The sequence below is a fragment of the Notamacropus eugenii genome, chromosome 4 (assembly GCF_028372415.1).
Source record: "Notamacropus eugenii isolate mMacEug1 chromosome 4, mMacEug1.pri_v2, whole genome shotgun sequence".
In the NCBI taxonomy this organism is placed as follows: Eukaryota; Metazoa; Chordata; class Mammalia; order Diprotodontia; family Macropodidae; genus Notamacropus; species Notamacropus eugenii.
The window spans coordinates 393,338,157-393,355,003 of NC_092875.1; the positions used below are offsets into that span (position 1 = coordinate 393,338,157).

The following is a 16,847-nucleotide window of genomic DNA, read 5'->3' on the forward strand; positions in this document are numbered from 1 at the left end:
TTCTACCTTAGTTCCCTTACTCACTTGAAGACCCAGTTCAACTCATATTTCACTTTCTGTAAGAGATCTTTCCAAATCATTCATTCACACACACACACACACATTCTATTACCATCTGCAGCTCCATCTACTCTGTATATATCTTGTATGACCCTAATTGTTCATATACCTTATCTCTCATTGGAATGTTAGATCTTTGAGGGCAGAGATCCCTTTTTTGCTTTTCTTTGTATCCTCAGTGCTTAGCAGAGTGTCTAGTATATAGTAAGTGCTTAATAAATGTTTGCTGACTGACTGGAACATAGATTTAATAACTATACAATCTATGTTGCAGACAGAATAAGCAGAAGAGATAGGTTTCAGATCCAGGTCCTTTGACTTCAAACTCAGCACTCACTCCACTCTATCATCCAGAGATCTCCAAGAACCATTTATAAATTAGAAGTATTAGAATCATTCAGCTAAAAGGGAATTAAGAGCTCTTCCACCTTTCTTCTCCCCAAATGCACACTCTTCTCCAATTATACAGGTGAAGAAACAGAGATCCAGAACTGTTAAATGACCAAGTGAGATGCAGAGCAGGGTCGTTCACCTGCATCTATTATTCCCAGTGTCCTTTTCACTATTTCAGAATTCTAATAAGGAACCGAAATTATTGTTGATAGAATATTTCATCGGTATTTATATACCTATCTAGTTTGGGATAGATCAAATTTATCCTACACAGTTATGTGATCATTTTTATGTGCTGAATGTACACTTTGAAATGTATGCAGTTCTCTAAACACTTTCCCACATGGCCAACCACTCCAGTATCTTTGCCAAAAAAACCCTAAATAGTGTTACAAAGAGTTGAACATGACTGCAGTGGCTAAACAATAACTTCGAATCTACATCCAATCAATCAGTTAACAAACATATATTAAGTAACTTCTATGTAGCAGACCCTTTGCCACATGCCAGAGATATGAAGAGAAAAAATGAAATCATGCCTGCTTACAAGGCTTCATATTTGTATGAAGTACAATTATACCATGGAGGGAGACTTGTATACATTATTTTTCTATAGAGAATTTATATATATAAGAAATGCAAAATCAATACAGGCAGTTAAATATAAGGTAGTTTAGGGAGTGAGGGAGTTCTTTGCTTTTGCCTCATTAGGACCGTGGCTTTTCAAAGGTCACATAAGCTAGTTTTACCTAGAAGATTCTACCTACAAAACCAGAAAGGCTTGGAGCATAGTCCTGATGAAAGGAAGTATGTACTGCTTGAGGACCCTTCCAGATAAGTTCAGAGACAAGCATCACCCCTGCTGGCAACTAGGTGATGAATGAGAGTAAAAGGAAGAATTATGGTTATCTATGAAACAAAAATACAAAACTTTCAATTCAAAGTCATGGCAGCAGAGTGATGGAAAAAGAAGCCAAAGTACTGAGAATCACCTCTAAAGTTTGTATAATTTCTAGAATACTGGGGCTCTGGTATGAGCAATTGCCCATGACACATCGATCCCTCTCTCAGTGGATTTAAAGCATCATTGTGCTATTTTAAATGATGACAGAGTTATAGAGATTTAAATCAGGATGGAGGTTCCTTTATCTGTTTTTATGATAGTTTTATGATATTCAGTTGGTCATATCTGAGTTCTTGATCATGAATACAACCCCCAATGATTATCTTCTTCCTATGGGAACAAATAATCTTTGGCAAGAGTGACTTCAGTCTTCCATAATATTAACAACAGGCACCTCCACTTTTACAACAATCCCATGAAGCAGTGCACATATATTAGCTCCATTTTGCAGAAGAGGAAGCTAAAGCCCAGAGTGATATCTGCCAATGAACTTTTTTACTCTATTATACTATTCTCCTCTCATCACAACAGAAAATGAGAACTACAGTTTCTTCAAGACAGAAAAAAATGAGTATGCATGTGTTTAGTATATAAAGGTGGTTGTTATGGTTAAGCAGGTTGGGGTGCTCAGCTGGATTTCCTTAGAACTTATTACCTAATTTTAATGGCAAAGTTAAACACGGGTAAAACAATTGCCTAAAAGCTGGACTAAAGCAGCATTTCAGATCAGCCACGGGACCACCTTTAATGGGATAACGAAATAGGATCAGATGAAGAAGAACAAATGAAGTTAAAAGGAAAGACAGAAACTACAGAATGAAGAAAAGACCATATAAACCCAAAATCCAGAGTTTTACAATCAGGACACTTCTCCTGAAGTCTAGAGTTTTTAGTTAGCAGTTTATTCCTATGCTATTTGAAATTATGATACAATAGAATACCTTCCATATAAACCAATCAACAAGCACTAGTTAGCAGTCTGCCACATACTAGGCTCTAAGCCAGGCACAGGGGAGTAACAAACACAAATGTGCTTCTGCCCTCAAGGAACATACAGTCATTATTTATGGCAAAATATACCACAAGAATAAGAAAAATTATGCATCTCAGGCTGTATGGTACAGGTAAGAGGAGGAAGAAGAAGGTAGCTCCACAATACTCCACTCAGGTCTGCCCCATCCTCTAAAATATCCACACTCCAAAATTATCCCACTCTTCTTTCCACCAGTAAAAACTTCCATTCCTTTGGTATACCTGTCCCCAACGAACATGACAAAACTAATCCATAGGAAAGTCTGAATGACTGATTACCTTTGATATTCCTTTACATCCATAAAAGAAGAAACTTGTTCAACTAAATTTATTTCTAAAGGATGAAATTTCAAGTTGGGAAGAAGGGGAAGGAGTTCGGGACTATAATTTTATCAATGTAGATAATTCAGGATGTTACAACTCCTAGGAGCATTGTCAGCTCTGCATCTCTTCTCTGACAGGGGAAATGACTTGCTCAAAGTCCTATACTTGGTATGTGTCAGAGGTAGGTCTTGAATGAAGATCTTCCTGATTCCAAGGCTGGTCCTATATCCACTGTGCCATGCTTCTGGGTTTTCTGGCTATAAAATTAAAATGAAATGGGATGCATCAGGCAGTGCGGGGAGAGATATCTAAACTGAGAGAAAATCCCTGGACAGGCCAATCCTGCCTCACTATTGCAGCTCCGATGCAATGTCCCTGTCTTTCACAGCAAGTCTCTATGGAAAGCTTGCTTCATCTAATTCTGAAACTTCATTTTTTTTTAAAGCACCACATTTTTTCACTCTGGCTTCCACAGCAGCAGCAGCAGAGAAGCCAACAGTTCAGGGAGGTGGGGGAGGGTCAGAGCAGCAAGGCTGGCAATGCTATGTATATAGTGTTTCACATGTCAGGGCTTTTCTGGGTTCCAAAGAAATATGGGCAGTTACAGAGTCAACCTACTTGTTCATCTGTGTCTTCAAAAACTGGTGAAGATGATTTGGTCTCTCACTATGATTTATATCTCTCTTTTTTTAATTCTAAAAGAAACTGGGCAGAAAAAGCACAGGAGAGATTTTTTCCAAAATCCAAGGGACTGGAGGGCCTCAGCCAGCCAACAAATGCTGAGGCACAACATTTATTGTAATGGATTAGCTAGTACTTAAGAAGGGAAATCCTACTCAACTATGTTTTTCTTTAAAGAGTATTTTTTATTAGGTGGTGTTCCATTAAGTTAGATTAATTAATGTTGATTTGATTGATGATCTACAGACTCACATAGTCAATCCAAAGATAACATAGGCTTGTGTCATTGATCCAAAGAGCCTTAACATTTTGGCAACCCAGTGGTAAAATGATTTATTTCCACAGTAAAATAAGACGATACTATTGATCTAAAAAAACGACATTTCAGTCATTGCTATGTAGTGGAGGTTCTTAACGATTATTAAATCAGCTGTTCATTGGCTAACACATCACAAATGGAAATGGCGCCCACAAATCAAATAGCTGAACTGGAAAGTCAAGGTCTATGATAAAGCTAAGACTCAAACTCAGAAATCAGAAATAGAATTTCATTCTAGAAGAGTTTTCTTATTGAAATATAAAATGTAAAGTACTGCTACTTTTAAACTTAAGTGATGACATAAATCATTTTTGAAAGCTGACCATGACATTGCAACATTCTATAGAGCTTTTCACTAATGGGAAACTAAATTAAATTAATATCAGTTCATTCTTTTAAAAACTTTAAAGAAATGAGTTGTTTCATATACTTTAGAACCGAGAACAGCCTTAGGAAATAGGTAACATCTTCATTTGAGGCCCAGAAAGGTTAAATGAACTACACAAAGTCACATAAATAACAACAAATTTGAGACTTCAAACCAGATCTCCTCTGGCCCCCAACCTAGTGCTAAACTAGAAAATATACCAGGCCTCACGTTGCTAAGTGAAATGTTTGTGAGAGTGCCAAGTGCCAAATTATTGTCTTCATTATCATCAAAATACATTTCCTAAATACCTGTTTGCTCTTGGAGCTATGCAAAACACTGTATTAAGTAATTGAGCCTCATACAGCCTGGTACCTTCACACAAGGATATGAATGTAGCGAAAGGCCATATTAAAGGCTACGTTAAAAATACTGATAACCTGAAAACCTCAGCTTTTGTGGCACTAAGTAGCAGGACCTTTCAAAGGTATGACTCTTCAGAAGAGATACTGAATTTTGTGGCCTTTCTCTTTATCTACATTGACTATTATGCAAAAATATATGTCTAGTGCATTTTCAAAACTTAAAAAAGGATAGCTCATGTCCTAATACTCCCATCACTATGAAAATTCATAGGATTTAATTTGCCAGGCTCAGTTTTTACCTGGTTTGCCTGCGTAGGCCTTGTTCTGTCATCTTCACCACTATGAAGACATTTAGACACATTTACCACTATGAGACATTTAGAAACATTTAGCAGCTACAAAGGAAACTACAGATCCTTTACTACTTAAACATATTTTGTTCACCCACTCAAAAAGACCTAATTTCCAACAGGATCATTTCCAACATTAGCTACATTCATTGTCTAATGTTAAATATTCAACAGAAGTAGAAAACAGGAAACTCCTTATGCTGTACCCTCAAGTAAGAATAGTCATTTACTAAATCCTAGGAAATGATTTAGGAAAGATATAATCAGAGAGTCATTTCATGTGGGCAATTTCTGATATTTTAGTTAGCCTTGAATGGTAAATCTTAATCAACCCTTTGGATTATAGAGTTAATGCTGGATATTAGTCCACTGTTGTACAACAAGTCTTTACTTATCTCTACACAGAGCAATTGGATGGGGCATTGGTGTGGCATTTTGTCAATATCATATAAAACTATAATGTGAAAATTTGTCAACATCCTATGTCAATGGTTATGATGGAAGTGTCAGGAAAGGGTAGAGTTAACAAGAAATTTATCCCAGAGGACCAAGTAAAAATTGAAAGAATCCACCAATCATCTTGTGAAAAGGGTGGCAAAATGAAACTCCTGGGAATATTTTAGCCAAAACCCATAAGTCCCTGGTCAAGGAGAAAATACTATAAGCAAAAAAAATAAAAAGAAAGAAAGAATTCAAATACCATGGAGTCTCAATCAGAATTATACAAGATTTAGCAGCTACCACTATAAGAGAGCAGAGGAGTGGGAATATGATGATGAAAGCCTCAGTTGTAAGTCTAATAATTTAGTTTATTCTAATAATCCTATAAGAATTAATTGAACACCTACTATATATAAATCCTTCTCTCCTGACTAATTGTTCCCTAGCCTAGAATACCAATTCATGAAGGGCCCAAGTCATGGTCCCTTCACTCCTGGCTTGTTGTCAGTAGCCTTTCTTTAGCCCAGATCTGCTCCTCCTCCCACCACCCCTTACTTTCAAGTTCTTCTTTATCCATTGTCTACTATATGTTGGACTACCTGAAAGCCAGTAAGAAAAAGGAGCTTGGACATCCCATTTCAAGAAATTATAAAGTTGATTTCATTCATTTTGGATTCAAGATAACTTGATCTGTCCTTCCTCTAAGTTTCCCTATCCTAAAATGAGGATGACTTCCTCTTACCTCCAAGAAATAAAATGAAGAGACAGTGTATTTGAGGGAGAACTGATTGGCTTGGGAATCTTGGGATCCTGATTATAGTCTCAACTATGTTATGCTTCCAGACATCTCTTTAGAAATTTATGTATGCTCATCAACTTTTTCCTCTGGCTCTGTTTTGTTCTACTGAGTCCACACCTGGAGCATCACGGTCAATTCTGGATGCCACAATTTAGGAAAAGCATTAATCAGCTGGACAATATTCATAGAAAGGCTACCAGAATAGTGAATGTTGTATTTGTGCCATACAACAATCTAGGGGTATTAAGTCTAGAGAAAAGAAGAAATATGGGGGGCATCATAACAAAAGATTTGAAGGAATCTTTTAGAAAAGAGATTGGACTTAGTCTGTTTGATAGCAGAAGACAGAACTAATAGGATAGGGATTTCAATTTGAGGCTTGATGTCAAGAAAAACTTCCTAACAATGAGAGCTATGGTAAAAATGGGATGGACTGTCTCAGGAGGTAATGGGTTAACTTTAACAAGACTCTTCAATAAGAGGCTATGTATGACACCACTTATGCAGTATGTCATAGCCAAGGTTCTTTTCCAGGTATGAGGTATTGAGGTAGATGATAAATGAAGGTCCTTTCAACTCAGCGCATGTGTGATTCTGTGGTAATGCAAAGATGACCTTTAAACCAGTCTAGCTTACAGATTGTAAAGAGGATCCTGCTAGGAAGGCATGGCAAAAGACCTGTGTTCTAGTTCTGGTTTTCATATCAACTTGATCTGTGACTTTGAGTTAAGTTGCCCAGTCTCTCTGGACCTGTTTCCTCATCTATAAAATGTGAACTTGAACCAAATTATCTCTGGATTTTCATTTAGGAAGAAAATTATTGTGCTTCTATGATATCTTTGTAAAGCCTTTTAAAGATCCTTAGGTGAACATTGCTAGGATCATACAAATTAATTTTCTGAAAGACAGACTAATAGCATTTATAAGTTGTTCTTTGCCTTTGCCTTCATGGAGCCAGTTTTAAGCCAGGCATAGATTTCACTTTATAACCACAGTGAGGTTTGTTGCTTTTTAATATCAGATACAATTTATGTCAAATCTACAGAGCACAAAGAAAAAGAGAGAAAATATCCAGCAAACTTGGGCAGTACAGAGAGACATTCTAGATAATTAAAGGAAATGCTTTGGGAGAGGGAGGGAGGAGAGAAGGGGAAACTAAATTATTTGTAACATGGGTTCTGAACCTGGGTCCACAGACTCCTATCCTTAGATAGATTCAGAGTCCAAGAACTTAGATGAAAAAAAGTGTGTGTGTGTGTGTGTATATATGCACATATACTTATGTTCACACACACATATATACACACACATAGATATACACATATGTGTATATATATGCATGTGTATATGTGTGTGTATATACATCAACATTCTTCACTCAGTCCTAATCTCTAACTGAAATTTAGCATTTTTTTCAAATACAAATGTAGGCAAAAACTATCATTCTAAAAAGAAATTCAGAGGTTTCACCAGACTACCAAAGAATTCAGGGGATATAACAATAAATAAATGAACCAGTATGGTTCAGGGGATAGAACAATAAATGAGTGTTGGACTGTAGAATCAGGAAGACCTAAGTTAAAAACTGGGATTCAGACACTTGCTATGTGACCAAGGCTAGGACACATAACCTCTTGTCTGCCTCAGTTTCCTCATTGATTAAATGGGGATAATAATAGTACCTATATCCCAGGGTTGTTGTAAGGATGATATTTATAAAGAAGGAATATTTGTAAAGTGCTTTACCTGCTAAATAAATGTTAGCTCTTAGGATTACATCAAAAAAGTTTAAAAATCCTTAATCTTCATATGCAAAGTTATATCTCTATCTATGTATATAGAGATATATAGTCCTAATATATATAATTTGTATATATAAATGTGTGCACATACAGATACATATATATATTATATACCTTCATATATATACATATGTGTGTATGTGTATGTATCTCTATACATCTGTATCTATGTCCATATCTACACATTGGCTTACTTGTCCCCAAATGGAATAACCACTCTCTGAACTTGACCTCCAGAGACTATGTCTCCTCCCATCCTCACTCAGGAGATGATCCTGTGTCTGAGCTGTTCTGAAGGTTGACTAAATGTGTTCAAACTCACCTAATGCAGCATATCTCGTCGGTTTCAGATCGTGTTTCACATCTCCTCCAGACATAAACCAGGAAACCAAGCCTACCCTGGCATCTTGTCATCTGCCCTCTCCCTTTTCCACCTCTTGCTCTGGGAAGAGTAATAAAATAAAATCAATGAGATCACTGCTACCAGATAGGGTGTGACAGTCAACTGCTCTGTAGCTCCACTCACAATACCTGTGATGCCCCAAATCACAATGCCCTGCCCTGAACATAACTCCCCTAAAGGTATGACCTTGTCCCATTCCAACGTAAGATCCTAGAAGACAGGGACTTTCTCACTTTGCCTTTGTCTCCCTACCATCTAGCAAAGGAGAGGGCACAAAGGATGTGCTTAATACATACTTTTACAATCACTCAAGGGAAACTAGAGTTCAATTAAGCCTGACAGTAATATAGATGACATTGGCCTGAAGGAGGTGTAGGGTAACCCACACTTTTCTCAGATAGGAAATGAACTGCACTAGCGTCCCATCACCATTCAATGACCTGGCATCATGGGAATCTGTCCAGCCTGATTTATGACACTAAGGAACAAGACCTTTATAAAGGAAAAAACATCTACCTGGAATAGAGTAGGGAAAAATTCACCATGCTTTAAAACTAATGATTTAGCATAGCTCTCATCAACTTGGCTATAGTGTTCTCACAAAGAAAAAAGGAAAAATCTTTGTCCAAATGAGTGCAAAGGCTTTGTGCCAGTTCAAATGACTAATCTGAATCAAAACTTTGCTTTGACATATGGAGAGACAGTAGACAGTGATAAGCCTTTTTTCAGAAAACTGTTTCTCATGGCTATTGGCTACCAGCTCACGATGGGGAGAGAATGTGGTTCTTCTCTGCCTGTTCTTTTCCTCTTCTGCCCAGTTCAGATTTGCATTAGGGTTGATTCCTTTCCTGTCCTGCTACTGAGAGAGAACACTGACAAGAGAAGCAGGCACCTTCCCAGGGCTCAATGTATAGTGTTATCAGCATCTTCTCCTAATAGCTCATTGCACTCCAAATTCCATCTCTGAGCTTATATTCTGTTGGATGAATCACAGTGATACCCTCAGGTATGTGAAGTGTTCAAGGGGAAAAGATTCACGGATGAAAAGAGAGCCTCCTGGTGTCCAGGGCCCAGCTGCTTGGGCCAAAGGATCGCCAGCCCTGTCTCCTCAGGCACAACTGACCAAATGTGAGCCCCAGAGGTTTGGGGAAGGGTGATCCAACTGAATGAGAGGCTTTAAGGACAAACAAACAAATAAAAAAAGCTCTGCTTGGCGAGGCACTGTTCTTCATGGCATGAAGGAAAACAGAGCATCCTTCAAGCCCTGTGGTAGAGCAGATGGAAAGAGAGCACTGCCGAGAAATGACAGCAGGAGGGACCCCCAGCCCAGATAGCTCTGCTGTCTGCCCTCAGGGGAGGCAGGCCATTGTACAGGGAGAGTGGGCATGGAAGGGTCTGCACCCAGAAAGAGGCAGGGCAGCCCAGATTCACTGGCAAAAGTCTTTCTGGGGAAAAAGAGAGACAAGAGAGCAATCAACAGTATCTGTGGCATTTTTAGTAACTGGCAGCAAGGGAACAGCCAGTTCAAAGAGGATGGAGAAAAAAAGAGGAATTTTGGTCCCAGGGGTGAGGATTTCTTACAATTTTCTGGGCAGAGATTTTTTAGGAAGAGGGTTCAAAGGTGAAAGGCAATGGTCCTTGTTTTTCTTTTACAAAAAAAATACAACCTCTTTTTTCTAAAGGAAGGAGAGGCAGAAGGAGACTGAAAATGGTGAAAAGTACGAGAAAGAAATACAGAAAGGAAGAGACACTGAAAGATAACAAAACAAGGAAAAGAAGCTTAATGCTTTTTTTTTAACAGAAAGGAGAGGAAAACATGGCTAATGAAAGATAAGTGGGATGGATAATTAACGAGGTAGATGAGGGGGGAAAATGGCCTGTAAAGTATATTTATTACCCTTCCCACTTTTCCTGTTGCTTTATTTTTCTGCCCATCTGTCACTACAATATTTTCCAAGTGTCTGCTTCCACATACACAGGCCATTAATTTATTCAAAATATTGTTGGAGTTAGCTTGCCTGTGGCCCTTTCCTGTTTTTTTTTTTTTAACTTTTAATTTTTTTATTTCATTTTATTTTTGGACGAGCTGTTAAGTTATATTGTTCCTAAACCCAACAGGCTAAGGAGGTATGGGGGCATTCTCTCCCATCAGACAGCTCCAGGAGGAAAGCCTTTGTCAAGCCCATGATTTTCCTTCCTCTCCTCCCAGGATTAGTAATCTAAAATTAGACTTCCCACCCCCTCATTCAATCCCTTGCCAAATCCTGTCAGTTCTACATCTGCAGTGTCTCTCACATACATCCCCCTTCCTTCCACTCCCAACATAACCATAGTCAGGACCTCATTGCTTCTTACCAGTCTATTATTGTAACCTCTCAACTAGTCTTTTTTGCCTCTGGTCTGACCCTTTTCTAATCCTTCTTCTAATTCCATTCTAATCCTGTCAAGGTGTTTTTCCATCACAAATAATATGTGGCTATCCCTAGGTATCATAGGTAACTTAATCCATGCTGTAGCTCTAGAAGTAGGGTCATATGGTTATTGACTAAGAGCTGGAAAAAAATCCTAAATGCCATTTAGTCCAGCCCCTTTATTCTGGAAATGACCCCATGCCAAACATCTTTGTAGTACCCTCTTTTCAGATATCTTTTATGTGTTGTCTGTGGGAGAGATTATATGTGTTGTCTAGTGGGGAGAAGACAACACATTCTCCCCACTAGAATATAAGCTCCTTGAGAATATGGGTTATCTTTCTTTCTACTTCTTAGCACTTAGCATAGTGTCCAACACATAGTAAGTGTTTAATAAGTGCTTGTTGACTGATGGACTAACAAATGAAGAAACTAAGGCCTGGAGAGGTTAAATGAATTGCCCAGGGTTACACAGATTAAATAACTGACAAATCCAGGTCCAATGACTCTATTATAGGGCAAATGATATTCCCATTTTACTTCTGAGAAAACAGACACAAAGAGCACCCAAGCAACTGAGTGTGAGTGCAAGTACTGAGCACCCAAACCACTGTTATAGATTCTTAAAGAAAAGTCTGAAGCCCATATCTTCCAAAGGAAGGTAATACTTGTCACATGTCAAATTGTTAGAACTATTCTCCATTGTTTTATTTGACCCTGCCAGCAACCCTAGAGAGATGCCCCCACTGCCCAAAATCCTTCCACTTGTCAAACTTCCTCTGGTCTCAAAGAGGATTTATGCCTTACTCACTTCAAGAAATACCACCCAGGCTGATGGAGCTTAAGTGGGGGCTGCCTATTATTTCCCCTTCATTTCTCAGGAAGTGTGGATAAAAAACCCCTACTGTTCCTCATGGGCCGTATTCTCCTCCAAAGTCACCAGCCCTTCACATGCAGAGATCTTATTGAACATCCCCATCACAGCTGCTCATTACCTCCCAGTTCCTTTTCTGGCAACCTTTAGTGCAGGAAAGAAATGGAGATATGGAGAGTCTGAGCCAAAGAGTGAACAGAACAACTCTGGGGAGGGGGCTGGGACAGAACTGGAAACAGGGGAACTTATTTTTGCATGAAAGCATCCACAGTAGCCAAGAAAGAATGGAGAAGGATTGGAGAAGGTGCAGAAAAAAGGAGTTCCAAAAAGGCAATTCCTGATCTTTATTAGACTTATGGGAAATGCCCTAAGTGGTATTTTTAGGGAAAGGTGAGGAAGGTTATTAAAATGATATTAACTGACTCATCTACGGTGAGGGAGGTGAAGGCTTCATCAACTACCAATGCAATAGGGCTATCTCCAGCCATCCCTCAGACTTTTGGGGTTGGCAGCACCAGGTGTCATTCAAATTGGAGCTTCCAAGAAGGATAGTGACATCCAGTGGTCAATGACTGTGTTCAGATAAACAAGAAGAACTGAAGGAAATACAAATTAAAGGTATACGTTGATGTACTAGCATGAGTGGGTTTGTATACAGTCTCATCTGCCTTATGGAAAATGAAAGCTTTGCTGGGTAGAGGTCTGACCTCTCTGTAAAAGGATAGTAATAATTGTTGGAGTGACCAGAACCAGAAGGAGCCAGGTCAGGGTAATGGAGCAGGGCAAATAGTATGGCACTTTGAGAAGAGGGAACAAGAGTGAGTATGTAAGTATGAAAATCCAGAAACCAAAATTTAGGCCAGAAACTGGAGTATCAAGGCAAACAGAGGGAAGAAGATGTCAAAAGTGAAAAGTGGAAAGAGTGCTGGCTTGAGAGTCAGAGAACCTGTGTTCAAATGCCCCTCCTCTAAAATTCAGTATGACCTTGGACAAGTCACTTAACCCCCTCAGACCTCAGTTTCTTCATATGTAAAATAAGGAAGTTTAAACTAGATGGCATCTTAGGTCCCTCAAACTCTAGATCTATGAACCTGAACTTAGAGAGGACCCCATTCCAGAGTCAGGCCAGATTCAGTTTCTCCTTGGGTCTTACTCCCTGACCATAAGAGATTCCCTGACTCTCCTCAAGCATTGGTGCAGATCTGGTTACTGCCATGAGTACTGCATCATTATGAGCACTACAAGATATACTGCCTTCCATACCTAAATTGTGAAAATACCATTTTTGAGGCAGTCTTTACATAAAAGGAACCTTAATTGCTAAAGTTCTCTCTATTTCTACCAATACTACAAACTAACAGGTCTTCCCACTTTCACTTCTTGGCCACCCCTTATCCATCTTTCATACTATATACATCTTTCTTATACGATAGATATGGTCATGTCATTCATCCATTCAAAGATCTTCAACGACTTCTTATCTCTGGATGAAGATCATGCTGTTTTGTCTGGCATTCTAGGTCTTCTGAAATCTGATACCACCCTACCTTGTTAGCTTTATTTCATCTTTTCCAATTCCAGTGAAGTTAGATTACTCTCCACCTGGCACTTTTCTGATGCCATACCTTTTCCCATATCATACCCATATGTAAAATATTCTTCCTCCCCACTTTTTCTATTGAATTCTTACTTAGACTTTAAAGTTCAATTCAAATTCTTTCTATTTCATGAAGTCATCCCCAAGCCTTCCCATTACAACCAGCAATGACTATCCCCATCACACCTCACATAACATTGTGTTTTGCCCCACCTCTGACCCACAAGATACATGGGCCAAATGGAATTTCAGTTATGGGTATTCAAAACTGGTTTTAATAACCAAGAAATTATTCCTTATCAATCACACCTAGAGGTTCCTAGTGAAGTTTCCCAGATATCTAGTATCTGAAATATGGTCTTTAACCATGTACTATTTAATGTTTTTATCTCTACCTTGGATAAGGACATAGAAAGTCTACCAAATTTGTAGGTGAAGAAGGTCTGAGAATGTGATGGAAGTGCGGTTTAATAAAAAGAACACTGGACTTGGAGTCTGAGGGAGTTGGCCCAAATCCCAGCACTGCTACAGATCACCTACATAACCTGGGGGCTTCAGATCAACATCTGTTAATTGAGTGGACTGGACTTGAAAAACTCCAAAGTTCAGGTAGGTAGCACAATGGATAGAATCCTGAGCCTTGAGTCAGGAACACTTGTATTCCTGAGTTCAAATATGGCCTCTGACACTTACTGTGTGACCCTGGGCAAGTCACTTAATCTTGTTTGCCTCAGTTTACTCATTTATAAAATGAGCTGGAAAAGGACATGGCAAACCATTACAGTATCTTTGCCAAGAAAACCCCAAATGGGGTCACAAACAGTCAAACACAACTAAAATAGAAGAACAACAAAAGTCTCTTCTTTCTTGAAATCTACAATGTTATGACACTATGAGAGGAAAAGTTACGAATTAACTATTATGTTATTATTAATTATGTAATTATTGGATTATAATCTGGATCCAAAAAGATCACAAAGTCAAAATTATAGCATCTCAATGGCAAGCTAGTTTCACGTTGATCATAACTGACCTCTACAGCATCCACAACAAACGGTCATCCCACTTTTGCTTGAAAACTTCGCTTCCATTTTTAGTGGCTCTAACTTTCGGTACCTTTTCCTATCTGCCTCTCACCAACTCCCACTCCTTGATCCCAATTCTGACCTTGGAGCCCACACAGAACAAGTTTAAACCCTTTTTTTCCCAAGTTAAAGGTCTTCAAATATTTTAAGACAGTCATCTTGTCTCCCTGAAGTCTTTTCTTCTCCGTGCTATCCATTCCTAGGTTACTTCCACAAATCTTTGTATGACCCCTTGTCTGCCTATCCATCCTCTTCTGGACTTTCTTTGACTTATCAGTGATGCCTTTAAAATGAGCTCAGCATGGAGCAGAAGGGCAAGGAACAACAGAACTCCTACTACACTCCTTCTGGACAGTAAGCCTCTCCAATGCTTAGTGAAGCATTCGTGAAGAGTTCAGCCTTCTTTATCACCACATTGAACTATTGATTCACACTGAATCTGCTGCCCACTAAAAATCCCTCTATCAAATGAACTATTGTCCAGCCATACCTCTCCTATTTTAAACATGTAAAGTTGATTAGTGAATCTAAGTGAAGGACTTGGTACTTATCCTTATTAAAATTCTTCTAATTAGACATGGCTTCTCACACATCTAAAGTGGGAGGGACTTTGCAGACCACTCTATACTTCAACCTCCTCATTTCATAAATGAGAAAAGTGAGGCCTAGATTGGTTAAGTGACTTGTCCAAGGTCACACAGATAGTTGACAATAAGATGTTCTTGGGCTGGGCCAATCACTTGACTATTTGGGGCCTCAGTTTCCTCACTTTCAAAATTGGAATAAAAAAAGTATCTAGCTCACTGTGTGGTTATGAGGATTAAATGAAATAATATATGTAAAATTTTGCAAACCGTAAAGCACTATTTAAATGCCAGCTGTTACTATTGGTGGTAGTTGTGGTGGTGGTGGTGGTGGTGGTAGTGGGAATAAGTGCCAGAGATGGATATAAATTCAAGTCCAATGACTCAAAAATCAGTGGAAAATTAAGTATTCTTTCCGTTGGACCAACTTGATTACTTAACAGAGATGTAGGTCTGCGTCTCTTCTTTTATAAAGCGAGAACATGCCTTCTGATTATCTTTTTTGAGAGGATTAGGGTTCAACCACTGGGATATGCCCTTTAATACCTCATTTAGGGTGAGAAAATAATCTTGCCTTATCCACTGGGCATAAACTTATTGGCTTATACTGAAGCCATCCTTTGTGATAGACCTATAAAAGGGGGAGGTTGGCTGTGGAATTGGATGTTCTCCCCTCTTTCAGAAAGAACTGAAATCAAATATTTGAAAGCAGATTTTTTTTTCCCCCTGAGATAAAAGAGGGAGGTGTATTAGCACATTCCCTGTAGGGAATGATTAACTGTCCTTCATTCATCCTGCAGAGATAGCAGCAGTCATGGCAGCAGTGGACTTCCTGGACCCCAAGTTCTTGAACACAAGCACAGATGGGCATAAGTTGAGGTATGATCTTGTTGCATATCCCCTCAGCTATGTAGCCCAAGAAGAAGGGAACCATGCAGCTAAGAGGTGGAAACTCTTGAACCTAATGAGATTTTCCTATGCAATATGGAGTTTTAGGAGAGTTCCAGGAATTATCCTCCTGGATAAATGAAGAAAAATTTAAGGAGTTATCTGGCAGAAACTCCCTAAGATTTGACTTCTTCACAATCCTAATTTTGAGAACTCTGGGACTTACGCTCCTATAGGAAGGAAGGGAAGTAAGAAGAAGATCCTAGAATCCAAACTTCTAGCAAGACAAGGAATTCCTGAGCAATGTAAGCCTATTAGAGAGAAGAGGATTACAGATGTGGCCCCTTTGCTGGAGGAGTAGGTAGGTACAGTGCACCAGTATGAAGGGAATAAAAGATCTGGACTTTGCCCTCTGTACTACTATAAGTTATTCATATGGTACAAGCCCAGTGGAAAGCAGGCTACCTCATTAATTTCTTTCTTGAGGGTCACTCAAATCCTTATAATGGTAGTATAATGTCAGAAGCTTGTAGAGATCCCTGGGGTAAAGGTGAGACTCAGCAGGTTGTTGAAAGATTGCCTTTCTAGTAATCTCAAGTTTATTTCCCTTCTAAGGAGAGTCTAAAACAGTATTATGATTTTGAAGGACTCTTTAGATCCCTGGGAGGATAATGAGACTTATTCATTAAGGGAGAGAGAAGATGATTATATCAATTATTTATGTGATATTTTTAGTCCTTTAAACTTTTTCTATGTACCATTGCCTGCTTTCCCCAGATAAGCTGCACCCGGTTCAAAGGACTCTGTGAGTCTGTATCCACTCAAAACCATAAGCTCCACAACGCATTTACTTTTATTAGTCAGTCAAATGACACAATTCAAAGTATTTACTGAAATTGTATAGCAAGAAAAATAAAATATTTCCCCTACAAACCTGGGGTATAACCTCCCACAGATGCACATATGTTCTATAAGAAGAATGGATACACCTAAGGCATATATGTAGAAGGACATACTTGTAAGGAATAAGTATGGTCAGCACCCATATAAGGAGGGTCAACTCATGTCTTCAAGGTTGCAGGACTGTCAATGTCTTCTCTTAATATCACTGTGCTGCTCCTACTGGCGTTCAATGTCTGATGGACATAGGGAAATGTTATATAACCTC

General features: G+C 38.8%; 1 long non-coding RNA gene across 4 annotated transcripts in view; it reads right to left on the reverse strand.

Moving 5' to 3' along the window:
• Positions 1-16,847, reverse strand: part of LOC140501667 (uncharacterized) — a 264,231-nt gene that overhangs the window by 209,795 nt on the left and 37,589 nt on the right. For 3 of the 4 annotated variants that reach the window (XR_011966302.1, XR_011966301.1, XR_011966299.1), the window contains exon 3: positions 8,160-8,279. The exons of the other annotated variant lie outside the window; for it this stretch is intronic. This is a non-coding gene — a long non-coding RNA (uncharacterized lncRNA). The remainder of the gene's footprint in view (positions 1-8,159; positions 8,280-16,847) is intronic. 4 annotated transcript variants of the gene reach the window in all.